Source organism: Peromyscus californicus, unplaced genomic scaffold (assembly GCF_007827085.1).
Source record: "Peromyscus californicus insignis strain IS unplaced genomic scaffold, ASM782708v3 Scaffold_11__1_contigs__length_118956290, whole genome shotgun sequence".
Taxonomy (NCBI): domain Eukaryota; kingdom Metazoa; phylum Chordata; class Mammalia; order Rodentia; family Cricetidae; genus Peromyscus; species Peromyscus californicus.
This window is the reverse complement of record NW_026294402.1, coordinates 88,474,935-88,491,812: the sequence shown is the minus strand read 5'-3', so window position 1 is coordinate 88,491,812 and position 16,878 is coordinate 88,474,935. Positions and strand designations below refer to the sequence as shown.

At 37.7% G+C, this 16,878-nt stretch overlaps 1 non-coding gene across 1 annotated transcript; it reads right to left on the bottom strand.

Moving 5' to 3' along the window:
* Positions 1-3,537: 3,537 nt before the first annotated feature.
* Positions 3,538-3,701, bottom strand: LOC128105964 (U1 spliceosomal RNA). Its single transcript, XR_008216555.1, has one exon. It is a non-coding gene; the product is annotated as a U1 spliceosomal RNA (small nuclear RNA).
* Positions 3,702-16,878: the final 13,177 nt, after the last annotated feature.

The window sequence follows — 16,878 nt, the reverse complement described above, 5'->3', positions numbered from 1 at the left end:
TCTGGTCTTCACGCCTTATATATCTTGCCTTTCTACCATCACTCCCTGGGATTAAAGGCTCGCTTTCTGGGATTAAAGGCGTGTGTCACCATGCCTGGCTGTTTCCAATGTGGCCTTGAACTCACAGAGATCCAGAGGGATTTCTACCTTTGAAATGCTAGGATTAAAGGTGTGAGTACCACCATTTTCTAGCCTTTGTATCTAGTGACTGTTCTGTCTCTGACTCCAGGTAAGTTTATTAGGGTGTACAATATTTTGGGAAACACAATACCACCACAGAAAACAAACAAAGCTTTCAAAAAATATTCAAACTCTAGCCCAGCAGTGGTGGCTCACACCTTTAATCCCAGCATTTAGGAGGTAGAGCCAGGCAGATCTCTATGAATTCAAGGCCAGCCTGGTCTACAGAGCAAATTCCAGGACAGGCACCAAAACTACACACAGAGAAACCCTGCCTCAAAAAAAAAAAAAAAAAATTCAAACTCAGGGAAATCTTCAGACTTTGGACCAACCTTATAGATTTGGATTTCTGCATTTTGAAAGCACTGGGCATTTTGAAAGGGTAGGTGCTTAGGCATAGGGAATGTAAAGAAAGTGTGTGTGTGTGTGTGTGTGTGTGTGTGTGTGTGTGTGTGTGTGTGTGTGTGTGTTGGGGAGACAGACACATACAGAGACATGAAAGAGTTCTTCACATTTATTCCATAGCTTATTTTCATTGCTAATCTTATGTTTCTTGGCTTTGAAGTAGAACTTTCTGATATTTTCAGCTTGGAGCAAATCAGAAAGTTCTAATGAGTTTCCTTGATATTTACTTTGACCCGATTCAGGTCAGCTTATTGCTTTTTTCTCATACTCCAAAAGCAGAGTAAGAGGAGGGAAACTTCCTCTTGCTCATTAGGGCTTCAGTGAGTAATCTTAACTCAAGGATTTCTAATTAAAATGTAAAGATCATTAGTATGAGTCATAACAGAGGCTTTTCTTCCCAGTTGGTGCTGTGATGGTGGTTTCAGGCACACTTCTGCATCCGCCTCACTGAACATCCGATGCTCTTGGCACAGTTTCTCAGCAGCAGAGGGCCTTGACCGGTACCCAAGCTTCTGTTTGAGGGCAGGGAGATAGAATGCAGGCCTGGAGGAACCAGAAGGAGAAACTAATTGCAAGGGCAGCATTTTCTTTGCTGCTAGTACCAGGCCCACAGCATGAGTGGTGCAAAAGGAGAAAGAGGAAGAGGACACTAAGGCTGATGGGAAAGACATTACCTTATATTTTACAATTCTTTACCCAGGAGGGAAAGAACTGAGATGGCTACTCATAGACATAAGATGAACTTTTTTTGTTAGTATTCCATTAATTTGTTTTATATTCCAATTTTGTCCTTCAGGAATTCAAATACCTATATAATCTTCACTGTTGCAAAAACACTATGATATATGCTACCTTTCCCATATTTCTGACATTTTAAGTAGAGATATTTACTTCTCTTTGGTGGTGCAATACTGTTGATCATGTCAACTAAATTATTTCATTTTGAAAGTAAAAATTGTGATTAATGGAATCTTTAAGTCTTCTGTTGTGTAGGGATTCATGGGGGATTTAGCTCCCAGTTAATCATACTTATGACTTGTTTTATGTATGACATGTTAATAAGGCCAAACTTTAGAGCCTCAGTCAACAGCAAGTAAAAATATAGAACTGTGTGTATTTTCCATTGCTAGGCTTTAATCTTAGGAATATTAATGGAGGATTTAAATCAGAAACAAGAAGAATGTAATGACTCTATAGATGCTTTAGTGGAAAATGTACGCTCATTGATTTGCTTCTCCCCTCTGTCATCTGAACTTTTGACCCATTTCAATTGTCACAATGTAATTAGTTTTTCTATTGAAAGAGTTGGGGCTAATAGAATAAAATACATTCTTTCATAATTAAGATTGCTGGGCTTCTGGGAGAAGATGGCTATTTGGGTTATTTGTGATTTCAAATTCAGTTAGTTGCAATGGCAAATGATTATGATTTACATATACACATTTATCTTTCATCTTATTAATTAACTGTGTTGGAACTGTTTGAGGATGACATGTGAATATTGACGTCATTCTGTGTTTTGATGTAAATGTCATCTAAGGCGTAGAAAGTTTAGAGAGAAAGTTTACACTCTCCTGTGATAGGAGATGGAAGACTTATTCTGTGATAGCCCTGGGGTAAAATGGTAAGGAGTTTAGCTACATCACAAACTCAATGCCCATTTCCCAAGGGATGGTACTAACTCTAAGGCATCAGGAATCTGTTCATCATGGCAGACAGAAAAAAGTAGTATGAGGGACAAACTTGTTTGTCAACTTGATAGATATGGGAACAGGCAACCTCAGTTGAAGAACTGTCTTCTTCAGATTGGCCAGTGTACATGTCTATGGAGTTCTTTCTTAATTGCTAATTGATGCAGAATTGTCCAGCCCATTGTGGGAGGTGTCATCCCTAGGCAAGTGGGCTTGACTGTTTAGAATGATAGCAGAGAAAGCCAGGGGAACAAGCTAGTATGAAGCATTCCTCTATGGCTCCATTTCACTTCTTGCCTTGAGTTCTGCTTCAATTTCTCTCCATAATGTATTGTAACCAGTGAGGAAATAAAAACAAAACCCTTTCTTTCTCAAGTTGCTTTTGGTCAATGTTTTATCATAGCAGCAAGACAGATAACTAAAGAAAAGTGGTAAAGAAAAAGTTGAAGTCAAGGAAGAGACATCAGAATAAATACCTAGTATGCTTTATATTTTTATATAGACATGGTTATTGGATGTATAGGGATAGGGCCAACCGATTTTTTTCTCATAGTTTTTAAAAAATATAAGTATAAACATTTCTGAGTCAGATAAAACTTAAACTACAGATTCTACTGTCATGGTTCACATGCAAATAGTTGTCTAATTAAAGTACATATGAGGGCTAGGGTTGTCACTTAAAGGCATAGACTTTACTCGACATATGCAAGATCTTGAGTTCAGGCCCCAGAACTTTAAAAGTAAAAGTTAAAAAAAAAGTTAGCCTATACACAAAACTGTAGCTCAGTTGAGAACAGTGGTTTTTCACACTCGTGTGCACATTGCAACCACCTGGGGGGCTCATTAAATTCATGGTCTGTACACCGCCCTTAAAGTTCCTAGCACATTCCCAGCCACTGCTGCAACTTCTCTCTGGGGTCCCATACTGAGAACCATGATAAGATGCCTATGAGAATTTAAGGAAGTATTTCTTTACTGTACTTTAGCGCTCTGTTTGGTTAGGATTTCTGAATTGTTGTTGTTGAGCCTATCTAAAGAGGTAGCAGGAACATTTCATGAAGTTACCATGAGATATGTTTGTAGTCACTTTCATATTAGAGATGTTATGTACATGTATCAACAATCATTTATAACTCGTGTCTAAGACATAAGGTTAAAGGGATGTTTGTGATCCATGTATGTCTATCTACCTATCTATAATCTAATTAAATGTCTATGACTATTATCTATGAAGATACAACTTTATGATGGATTTTTTTTAATCAGGAGAGTGTGAATGTAGTCCTTTATTACCACAAATTACACAGTTCCATTTCCTGCATTTTGGGACATCTCAGGGGTCAGCACATCTGGAGTGCAATAGATGAAGCTTACCCTGAGAAAATCACCTTCATGACCATGGTATCTCCCCTGCCAGGTAAGTATTTTATGGTGGATATTTGTGATTTACATGTCTAAATCTTTTTTGTAGTTTAGGTTGGATTCAGTTTTTGATGAAATGTTGGATGCAGGAGGAATATCTCCAAGGGTTTTATGAAAGTTTCTTGTGGTAAGTGAAGGTAATACATCACTGGATCTCCTGAGAGAATTGCTAAGAAAAATTCATAGGAAATCTTGAAGACATCAGATATCTTGAACAATTCTATCCTCTTATTGAAGTACTTCAGCACTGAAATGTTTTAATCACTGAGACAGATGTTAAAAATATGAATTTTGTGTATATCTGTAGCTAGATGTGACTAGTTGCTTCATTTGACTATTGACTTAGCTGTGTATTTGTACTCCTTTTCATTTTCCAGTTTTACAGTAATGGGGATTGAACCCAAGCTCTGTATGCCAGGCAAATGTTATATCACTTTTCTACATCCTCAACCCTAGTTCCACTTTTGCAAAGAACATGTATGTATTTTTGTATCAGTCTTTCATTTAAGCAAAGCTTCAAATTGGTTGTCAAAGAGTACAGTGCACATGTCTGGAAAGCTCTGCCCAGCAACCTCATAGTAGGAGCAGATGTTCACGAAATAGCTGTGGAACATCTGTGTCAGTGGTCCATGGGTCCTTGCTGTGGGTTACTGAAGCATGCACAAAGGTTCACACTTTCTCTTTTTCTGGTTCCCACATGCCTACATTTGATTAGTGACTTAAATAGGAGAAACCATGGTAAATGCCATACTTCCTGTCAAGGGAAATAATCTCCTCTCAGGGAGCTGAGTGTCTGCTCTCAGTGGAATGGGACATGCCATGGCTCTGGGCATACCATGGTGACTTATATATACACATTTTATTGTTTGGAAAGAGGCATGTAACACTGAGGATCCAAGTACTCATTGAAAGATTGTCTTTGTTGATTTTTTTCATTTTGGTCTTGGGGTGCAGCAAAACAATGTATATTGCTGAAGATCAGCCTTATGCCTACTGAAAAACCTTTTCAAAAGAGTATTTTGGTAAGTAAACAAAGAAATGGGTTTTATTGTGTCACTTTCATACACATACATCAGTATACTTTGTCCTTTAACGCTCTCTGTTCTCTCCATTCCCAGACCTTACCGATCCCTTTTCTACCCCTAAGGAATCTCCCCTTTTATTATATTCTATTTTCCTCTTCTGTTCTCTCTCCTCTTTGCTTTAGACTTATCCCTTCCTCACATAGATCACTTTATGCTTTCATGACATTTGTATGACATGAAAAAAATATATGCAAAATCCAGATTCCACATATGAGAGAAAACATGATCTTTCTCTTTTTTGAGTCTATTTTTTTCACTTAATACAATAATCATCAATTCCATCTATTTTCTTGTGAATGTCATACTTTTACTCTTCTTTACAGCTAAATTAAATTCTACTATGGATTTTTTTTTATCGATTTATCTTTTGATGGACATCTAGGCTAGTTCCATACCTTCCATATTGTGAATAGCATACTAATAGATATGAATGTGAAAGGATCTCTGTGGTGGGCTGGTTTGTTCTACTGGGTCTGTAGGAGAAGTAGTATAGCTGGCCTGTCTTCAGTCTTTGGAGGAAACTCCCTTCTGGCTTCCAGAGTGGCTGCAACAGCTACATTCCCACCAGCAGTGAATAAGGACTCCTTTCTTCATATCCTCACTAGCATTTCTTATTTGTTCTCTTGGTTATGGTAGCCATTTTGACTAGGAAAAAGTGGAGTCTCGAAACAGTTTGTATTTCCATTTCTCTAATATTATTCAATTGTTTTCCAAATATTTATTATACATATGTATTTCTTTCTTTGAGAACTGTCTATTCAATTAAGCGGCACATGTATTAATAATGGTCAATTTGCTTTATTGGTGTTTTGTGTTTACAGTTTTTCATAGATTTCTGTATGTATAGACATACATACATTGACTTTATAATCTTCTGTAATCAATATAGTTGGCAAAGATTTTCTCCCATAGGCTGCTTTTTCTGTGTGTTGATTTTTCTTTGTTTTGCAGAAACTTTTCACTCTGAGGCAATCTCACTTTCCATCTATTGAGGTTGTCTTTTTTTTTTTTTTTTTTTTTTTTTTGGTTTTTCGAGACAGGGTTTCTCTGTGTAGCTTTGCGCCTGTCCTGAAACTCACTTGGTAGCCCAGGCTGGCCTCGAACTCACAGAGATCCACCTGGCTCTGCCTCCCGAGTGCTGGGATTAAAGGCGTGCGCCACCACCGCCCGGCCTGAAGTTGTCTTTTTAATACTAACTCTTCAAAGTAAACATTTCATTTTTTATCATCTGTATTTCCAAATTTCCAACTTCTTCCATGGGAAGAAGAAATACCATGGGACAAAGTGCTTAGGGATTTAAGTGTTTATAGCTAATACTACTGAATTTCAGTTTCAATTTTATAGCATGAAAATTCTTTGTGAATTTGTCTGTTTTTTTAATAATCCAAGTAGAATGTAAACATGAGAGTGGGAGGCAGGACACATGTGTGAAGAGAAACCATATGCTCCCATTTTTGTCATTGATTTTCATACCCAATGTTGACTGTATGTTAGACAGATTAAATAGTTCTCTGCATACTAAACATGTTTAAATGTTGCCCAGTGACTGGATTGCCTCAACATCTTATCTACTCAAAAGAGAAAAAATTTCCAAATCTACCCCATTGTGTCAAAACCTCCTTCTTTCTTTTCCTCTATCCCCAGTCAATTTTTGAGATAGCTACAGGCAACAACAACAAAAACAAAAACCATAAAAAAGCAAAAAGAAAAAGCAGTTTCAAAATTTATTTTGACTGAAATAATAATATTTCCCAGATTTGATGATTAATTGTAATTAAAGTATTATAATGCTGACTTTTGAATTGCAGAGTCCAATTCACATATCTCAATCTAATGCTTTTTTTCTAAACATCCTGCCTTCCTACATCAAACAAAAAATCCAACAATGCTGTTTCAGATTTACTATTATAACCAACACATCATTCTATAATTGCAAAATATTCAAAGAAAACAATATTAGTTTCTTTTTTGTTGAGTAGTTGAGTGTTTATGGGTGCTTCCCTTCTACTGTGAATCAACACAGATATGATTCTCAAATTCCTGAGAGTATAGAAGGAATGTGACAATTTTATTTATAATAATTGGCAACTTCAGAATCATATACTGGAGCATTATGTATTTGTACAGCATTGTGAACTTTTGGGCATTTAACATCCAATAGTGTTTATTAGAGCCTAGAGCAGGTAAGCAACCTGGGCCTGGAGCAAGTAAACAAGTCAATAAGAGAAACGAACCCTTACGAAGACTGAGTTCTGGGCAATAGTGTCTCTAAGCTGCAAAGTGGTCAGTCAACTTGGTCTTGGGAAATAGTTCATTTCTTCCAATGATGCTGATCACTGGAGGTGCATATACTGTTAACATATGGAAGTTCAGCCTTTGACATGGCAGCAAACATTTCATTGCCTTGGAGCTTGAATATTGTTGACTCAAGAAAACTAACCATTGTTCCCAAGTAAAGAATATACTTCTTAATCATACACTTTTCTGGCCTTTGGAAATGAAGTATTTAAAATGAGTTTCTTTTTGTAAACAACTTTGTTTTATTTACTGGTGGATTCATAAAGGAACCAGGGAGCATCCCTCCTTTTACTAAGGAGCCTGGGAAGCCAGAGGGGACAATGGCACTGTCAAAATAAAAATTCACAAAAACACTTCACAATGATAGCCCCAAAATAGTCTCAAGCTGCTGGTTAGGTTGGAGGTCTGGAGGTGTCTGACACTTACTTTTCACTTATCTTTTTATAAAAACAAGAAAACAGACTGTGGTGTTTCTTGTTTTCTGGAAAAATATTAGAACCTTGTTAATTATGCTAGAATGAACATGGCAGCAAAAGGAAAAATATGATTTTAAGTATAATGATGCATGCTGGAAACACAGACTGGCAAGCATATGGGGTTCTGGCATCTGGACAGAAGCTTTCTGAACCATCTGCTTCTCAGGGGTTCTTCTGGCAATGTCTGCATTTATTCCAGTGATTCACAGGTCTGGGCTAAGGGTTCTCAACAAGCAGCTAAGATGGGCACAGATACTCAGAGCTTCTGTGCACAGATCCATGTTACATTACCTGGAGGAGTCACCCTAAGATGTAACGTGTGTCAATATTTCATCGTGGTGGTGGCAGACATTTCTTCATGCTAATATTTTCTTCACATTATGCATCAGGAGATGGTCATTTTCTCCTTGAGAGTCGTTCCTCTGCTTCTAGTTCTCTGAAATGTGTGTAATTGAGTGAGTATGTCCTCTGCTACATGTCTTTAACTGAAGACCTAAATGGTAACTTGGCTCTCCTTTTTTCATTCTATCCAGTATTTGCAGGAATTTTAGGCATTTCTTGAATGTTTTTTAGGACATGGCAAGATGCTTCATGTTCTACTTTTAAAGTTAATTTTTTTTTTTTTACTTTTGAGGTATTTGTATAGCATATTATTGTTTTGATTTTTGGTTTAAAAAATCTAACTTTATATTTAAATGTGTTATGTACGTTGGTTAAATATTTGACCCCACACTTTCAGACTTTTGTGTTGAAGCCCCATGACTTAATACATCAAGTGGTTTTGCAGATGGGGTGTGTGAGCTCCGGGCAGTAGTCACAGATAAGTAAGGTCATGAAGGTGCTGCCCCCTTGATGGCATTAGTGCTTTATAAGAGTTGGAAGTGGCAAGAGTTCATTCTTTGCACTGTGTGATAAAATTGAGGAGGCAGCTATTTATATATCACCAAAAGATGCTTTACCAGAACCCAACCATATTTGCCTCTTGATTCCAGACTCCAGAACTGGAGAAGTAAATTAAATGATTGTTGGTTTCAGCCATTTAGTGTATGGCTTTTGTTACAGCAATCTGAGCTAAGGAGACTAAGTAGACATGTTTCCTTTTCAGGCTACTTTTGGATATTTTAAAGGTACAGGTATAATTTTAATGTATAACATATAAAACTTTCTTTAGATAATATTACTGTCCATTAGACAAAAATGAATCAGGAACCTCAGAATAAATTTGAACATAAGACTAAAAAATATAGAGCAATACATAAAGTTACTGAAGTCGTTCATTTTGTAACACATTTACTCAGGAGAGCAGTTTTCAAGACCATGAGTGGTGTTGTTACCTATAGCTCTTATTAATAATGTGATCATAATCTATTTAGGCTTGGGAACTACTTCCAGGCTTTGATTTCATCCACTCAGTTAAGGGAAGGCTGACAGACTTATCTGTCCCCTTGCAGTAGCTGGTTCTCTTGTTTGCATCTTGTAGTTGCTAGATGCTTTCATGCTCTAAGTCCTCTCGACTGCTGGGATGACTGTGGTCATTTAGATTTGACTAAAATGCTTGCAAATATCCTGAAGAGACATTAGAAAATATCTGGAAACTATTTTTGCATCTCAGTATTTCACAGGATCCTTGGTGACTTGAAAGTATCAGTCTTTCTTTCCTTTTCTTTCTTTCTCTCTCTCTCTCTCTCTGTGTGTGTGTGTGTGTGTGTGTGTGTGTGTGTGTGTGTGTGATATCTTAACTTTAGGGCATTCTGTTTTTTTGTTTGTTTGCTTGCTTGCTTAACATTGCTCCACACTGTATCCTGCCAAGAATCTTCCACCTTCAAATAATTATCCTCACAAGACTTATGAGCAGCTTTTTCTTTGTGTTTTGAAGGTTATTCAAGAGCAATTAATTAATCACTCTTCCAAATGCCTTTTGAACATTCCTAACCTCTGCTTACTCCACCAGCTTCATCCAGATGGCTATGGCGTCCAATCTTCTTGTTATACTTTCTTTTTTCTTTCTTCCTTCCCAAACTCCACAGTATCCCCCTGCACTTGACACTTTAATTTTATACAAATTCTGATGGATAATCCAGTGAATTTGGTGTAACTCATTTAGCTGATGTACTGTGTGTAGGTAATTCACTTTAGAAGGGGATTATCAAGGATTCTCAAAACTTACAGTATCCATCCTACAGAGGTTTAAAATCCAGAGTAAACAAAGAACTCAAAAAGCAAAGAATCAAAACGGCAAAGAAAACCAAAAACCAAAACAAATGGCCCATTCAAAAAAATGACTGAATACTGAAAAGAAGAAAAAAGAATGGGAATATATATGTATATATATGTGCATATATATATATATCACAATCCCTAGCAATGAGGGAAATATAACTTAAAACAACTTTGAGGTTTCATCTTACCCCAGTCAGAATGGTACAACCAACAACAAATGTTGGAAAGGATGTGGGGAAAAGGGAACCCTCATTCTCTATTAGTGAGATTGCAAACTGGTACAGCCATGATGGAAATCAGTTAGAAAATTATCAAAATGATAAATCTAACATATGACCCAGATATATCACTGCTTGGCATATATCCAAAGAACTTAATATCCTACTGTGTAGATACTTGTTCAGTCATGCTCATTATTGCTCTGTTCACAATAGCTAGGAAATGGAAACAACTTAAATGTCCTACAACATACAAATAAAAATTGAAAATGTGGTACATATGCACTATGCAATACTGTTCCGCAATAAAGGAAGATGGAATCATGAACTTTGCAGGTAAATGGCTAAAAGTGGAAAAGATCACATTGAGTGAAGTAACCCAGACTCAGAAAGATAAACACTGCATGTTCTTTCTTATTGGAGGCTCCTAGCTCTAAAACTTCAGATGTGAGTACATAGCCTGTAGTAACTATAGAAACCAGGAAAGTAAAATGGGACCAATGCCAGGATGGGGGTTGGGTAACAATAGGAAGCACAATATCAGGGCGCAAGAATCTGATTGTGGAAATGGGAAAAAGGAAGCTCCTTAGGGAAAGGGAGGGGTTAGTTCTGTAGAAGGTACAAGGATTGTAAAGAGGAATACAAAGTAGGATGCAATTGATTTGATTGGAGAAATGGGAAAAGGGGGACTCCTTAGGGGTGAGGGGGTAGTATACAGAGGACAAGGAGGTAGGTAGGTAAAATAACAATACAGGTGGCTTTAAAATCCACAAAGAATCAAACTACTGACTATTAACCTAACAAAAACCTATAACACATGTAAGTCAGTATATAAATATCCATAGATAGTTTTAATAAACTTTTATCATCTGAGCTAATGGCATTCCCTCCAAGAGCCAAAGGCTACCTTACAAAAACCTCGATACCAGACATGAGGAGCCCTATTGTGAGTTGTTACTCAGGGCTGTCTAAGAAACTGCTAAAACATAAAACCTTTTGATGTTGCCTTTGCTATCCCCTAGAGGTAGAAGGTAGGTTCCTATTGGTGACAACACCATGAACTTCAGGAGCAGGGCCCAGGGCTCCTGAGATAGAATTGATCTGAATGTCCCCTCTATGAGGACTAACTTTCATGGTACCAGAAGGTGCCATGCAAGGTGCCAAGGGAGAGAGGCAACCAAAATCCTTACTCGGGTATGATGCTTAAGAACTACATCAATGACCAGCATGACATGATAACCCTGAAGGTGCAGTAGTAGTACACATAGATTCACAGTAACCAATGGTTCTCTAATTGGACTTAAGACCCACTCAACAAGGGGGTCATCGTGCCTAGTACAAGAAATTTAGTGAGCTAATCAGTGCTAGTGAAATCATGGTTGTTGTAGGAGAATCTATAACTACTAATTTACTAAATCAGCATAACCCTAATAACAATTAGTAAATGTTTGTCTTTATACCAATAATAAGTGTAGTCTTCACCCCTCATCAAGGAAACTTCTCTTTGCAACAGATAGAGACCAGTACAGAAAATCATAACCAATCAATATGCAGAGCTATGGAGCCCAGTCCCAATGGATAAATTACAAACACTCTAGCACCCAAGACTCAGGGAACATTGAAGAACAGAGGGCAGAAAGATTGTAAGATCCATAGGATCAGATACCTTGTTGTGAGATTGTGTCTCCTAGTAACATCAGAAGCGACACCTATAAAGTCTCACAAACATAGCTGCCCATGAGCTGAACAAGGAAGACACCAATGAACATTCCAAACTGCTTGTAGGAAAGCCCATGAGGCTTCAACCCTTCACAGAAAACTGCAGGCAACTGAGTAAAGCTGGGAGAGCACATCAATTGTTTGTTCAGTGCCATATGGTCAGCCCTGAAAAAATACATACAAGTAGCATTATATGGGTTCAATCTCAATAGGTTATAGTTAGGAATATACATATATAATATGTGTGTGTGTGTGTGTGTGTGTGTGTGTGTGTGTGTGTGTGTGTGTGTGTGTGTTGACAATGGATGAGAAAAGGGGCATGAATTTGAAGGAGGGAAGGAAGGGGGATTTGGGAATGTTTGGAAGGAGGAAAGAGAAGGGAGAAATGATGTAATTAAAACACGGCTTATTATACATTTTAATTTAAATATGAACCATAAATATTTTCTATCTCACTTAATATTGTTTGAAACCAATTGTCAATAAAACTATTAAAAAAGAGAGAGAATCTGACCTAAGAAATGAAATGTGAAATTATAGAAAAACAGAGAAGCAGTGTGTTGTTCCCTCGGTCCACAGGGAAGAAGTTCCTTCTGGCAGACACCATTTCCTTTGCTTTGCTTGAAGAGAATCAACTCACGCAACCAAGGTCCAAAGCTTCCTGTAATGTCTGTGTTTGAGTCTGCAGGACACCTGAAGAGTTTGCCAGTTTGGTTCCTCTTAACACTGACAATCTGGTACAATTTCTGTGTTCAATTGAATTAAATATTGTTGACAATTTCTAAGAAAGTAAAGATCAGTGACAACTGAAAAAGAAGAATTTTCTTTTAGAAAAGTAGAACTTGAAAAGTTGAATTTTTAGTAGAATATTTACAGCTTGGTACAAATATCAACAAAACTGGTGATGGGGGCTGGGGAAGTAACCCAGCAATAGAGTGCTTCCTGAGTCGAGTGCCCCATGAGTGGGACTTGGCCCCTTCAGTTTGATCCCACCATCTTATGTTGTTATGTGCAAGAATGAAGTGCCCTTTTCTTTGGCTTTTTCATGTGTGTGTGTTTGTATATGTGTGTGCACGTCTGGGAATCTCTTTGGGAGAGTGAAATCAAAATAAATAGCTGCTATTCTATATAATGTTACGGGGAAAACTTAATGACATTTTGTATTATGGCCGAGTTACAGTAAAAATAATTTAGATACTTTTTTATATAACAATAACTTTTCAGATATGAAAATATTCTGCTCAAAAAAGAATTCAGAAGTGCTTTCAATGGAAAAAAGCCATGCTAGACTTCTGGTGTTTCATTAGAGCAATGGAGATGATTCTTATGATTCTAATGAACTGGGTTGCCATGGTACTTGCATGCATAAGGAAGAGTTCAAATTTCAGTTCCCTTGAGATGTGTCCTCACTCATGCAAGTGTATCTGCAGGGTGATGTTAGGGATTTGTCATATAGAGGGGACTTCCTCTTATGGGAGCTGAAGGATATCCTGTGCAGATCAGAGGGAATCCCTTGTATTATCTGCCCTGATCATCACTATAAGCTCCTGCCTGATATCAAGTACAGGTCAAAGCAGTATCAGGGTAAAGACTGACATATAAGCTCTGTCCTAGGATAAGTAAGCCAGATGGAATAGGCACATAGTGGCAAGAATTCTAAGAAAAGCATCCTGATCTGGCACACAACAGTGCTCCCCTTAACCATGGCAAAGATCTAGGTCAATGGTTTGAAGATGTCTGCATGTTAGGGAAAAGAAAAACAAGAGAGAGAAGACAGGAACAGGGCAGCCTGGGAGCCAGTGGCAGTGACCCTGACTGTTGAAGTGATGTTTAAAGGGCCTGCAGCTATGGAAATGACCCCTATTCTGAAATCTATAGAGAGCCAGTCTCAGAGGCCAGAAAGTGGTGACACTGAGATAAAGCTTTCACTACCAATGATTGCTTGGCTTTCAGCTAAAAAGCCAAAAATACATCAGTGTTTCAATTATTGAGCCCTATTTATTAATATCTTTTCCAAACAGAATGGCTTTTAAGATGTCAGAGTAATCTACAACTTGTGTTTTCATAATACCTAGCTTTAACCAATTTCAGATACAAGGAACTGAAGTAATGACCCCTATTAAATTCTCATCAATATTGTCCCGGTGGGCATTCTGTTGTTTTTGCACAGCTGTTAAAGAAAACAAATGTGTTGACCAATGATCTGCCATTAGAGGTAAGTTTGTTTAAAGTAGACAATAATTAAGTTCCTATAGTTGAATAATCACTTTAAAGGCAGTTAGATATCCTGGCTCCTATGAAGTTCTAGAGAGAAAATAAAACATTTAAAGGCTATTTCTGGTTGCTAGCATAATGTCACTTATCAAAGATATCAACAATATCAAGGCATTGCATATTAAAATACATTTTGTCTCTGAAGGAAAGGAAACCTGCTTTAGTAGCTTAGCACATGTTTTATTTAATTCTGCTCAAAGTTCTTTATACTCGCAAGAAGAAAGAAGTTACAAAGAGACCAATGATCTTTCTATCCTTAGTCCACTTAAGGGTTTGTTAAAGATAGCTTATTAGTTATAAAATGGGGAGTGTTAATTTTGCTGAGCAGCATGGGGATTGGTACCCAAATGATTCTTTTCTGTTGTTCAAAGGATATTTGAAAGGAGAGGAGAATTTCCTGCCACAATAATCACTGAGATGGATGCTTTCAAAGTTTGGATTAAAAATATGTTAATTCTCTAAGCTCTTAGAATTCAGATAAGACTGATTGCCAAGAGAACAAAGAAAACGTGGAATTCTTTACATCCTTAAAAAGTGGAAGCTGTTTTTTTCATAGTTTATGAAATCAGGAAGAATTCCATATTTTCTCATGGGATGTTTTCACAGATACATGGCTAGTGTTGGGGGAAATGTTCATTAGATGCCATTCTTTATAGCACTAATGTGTTTATCATGTGGCCAAGCTAACCAGATAGTGAAGGTCTGATGTAGCAGCATTTCTCATTGATGTTCTGGTTTCAATTCACAGTAGAATAGAACTCTGAACAATTTAGAATAATTCTCAGGATGCCAGTGTATCAAGATTTTTGCTCTGTGAAAACACACCCTTTTAAGTTGATATATGTAGGGTGTATGTCGCATTCAGTATTCCTGTCTGTTTTTTGCAGTAAGCAGTGGGTTAAGGAAGACCTGAAGGTCTGGAATTCCATATTTGAATTCTCACCAGATATGTTCTTATCATAAATTCAGTGGGAGAGCATTTGCCTGTGTTCAGTCCCCAGCACAAAATAAAGAATATAAAAACAGCAACCTGCTTTGAGATGGAGAATTATGTACAGAATGTTTAATGGGAAATAAATTTGGTACAACCTCTGTGGAAGATAAAGGAAGCAGAACTTTCAGTGAGCAAATGCCATCTGTACAAGTCCAAGCTCTATTTGCCAGGAGGGATGTGAGGGGGTTTTCCTATAGGGTTACTTGAACTAGAATAATGGGACTGAGTCCTTTGTACCCTGACATCCACAAAGTACAGACTATAGACAGAGGGGTGAGGCTAGGACTGCTAACAAAGTGGCTGAAATCTGCCAAATTGAAACTCTAAAGGAGATGCTAGCTATACTCTATTGCTGGTTGCCACTAGCTGGGGAGTCTGCCCTTCTGCTCTGGGGTGGGGCTTAAATCAATGCAGAACACTTGTCTGTCTGTTACACTCTTTCTGCAGGTCATTAGATCTGAGGACATGGCAAAGGTTCTGAGCACAACTGTTTTTTTAATCTACAAAACCTATGCAAAGGTTGAATTGAGCTTCAGGCACATTGCCTATCTTTTCTACCATGAGTGAGCACTGCTGCTTTGTGGGTTCTTACTGGTGGAGATAATGCAGAACCTCGCCTCTGTATGTTTCTTTCAGGACATGGTTGTTAGACATCTCCATTTCCCAAAACTCCCCTGTGAATCACTGTGAGCCAAGTTTAGTTTTTATGGTCCACTTGTAGCTGTTTTATCTCTTTTTAATTATCAGGGTTAATTACTCCTTCTCGGCTCCAGCTTTCTCTTCTTACCTTTTTTATGATTTCTCCTCCATCCCACAAGAAACTAATTGGAGCAACAGGAGCAAAAAACCATAACTTACACTTTAATGTCTTTAATATGTGCCTGGTTAAAACAGCACCACTTCTGTGGAACACACATTCTAGAATTACGGAAACTAAAGTTACATGGCCAGATGATAGCCATCCAGGGCCACTCTCACTTGGAGGACACCATTCCATCTTTGTAGCTTATGACCTTCAGAGAGGGTTCTGGCACTCCATCAGTTTGGCAGCTTCCAACTGGTGTAAGAGACTCCTTGATGTTGCTTCTATTGCTCTCCCCCCATTAGCCTGCAGAACAGACCCACCACTGGTCTGCGATGATGCTATTCAGAAAAAGATGCGGCTGTGAACAATCTTTTGTTGTCTCTCACAGAAGCTGGGAAATGAGCCCTTCCGCTCTGAACTGGGGACTCTGGATAGCATAACACAATTGCTCATGACACATCAATGTACTGGTATTTTAAACTCTAGATAGTGATTCAGAGTGAAAATTTAGGGACAAAATAATGTTATAATGTTTATTTTTCTTTGAAATATTCCAGGCCATAGGAGAGTTAGAAATTTTACTGATAAGGCAGATTATCTTCAGTATTTTAAGAGAATGCTATCTTCCCAATGGCTCCAACTTACTTGCTACTTCTATTACTCCAAGTAATATGACTCCATCAACAGAATGGACTAATAAAATGTTGTTTATGATATTACAATGGCCCAAGTGTTCCTAATCTATTGTCTGCAATACCAAAGGAAAGAAATATTATTGCCCTTTCCATATGCATGCTTCTGACCTTCCTTTCTGATAGCAACATAAAGAAACCTTCCCACCAAATGAATGTCTGAGGACAAAAAGGTGTTCTATCCCCTCAGGAAAAAAAAAAATTGTCTTTCACAATAGCTTCTATTTGTACTACAATGTATTTAACTGCCGTGGTAGGTAGTTTATTCCTTGTTAAGGTGGCATTATCAATGACCAATCTTGCCTGTGGCCATTGATCTTTTACAAAGAGGTCCAATTACAATGGTGTTTGGAATGGTATATAGCAGTTAGTCAATGCTTAAAATAATTTGTTGAATGA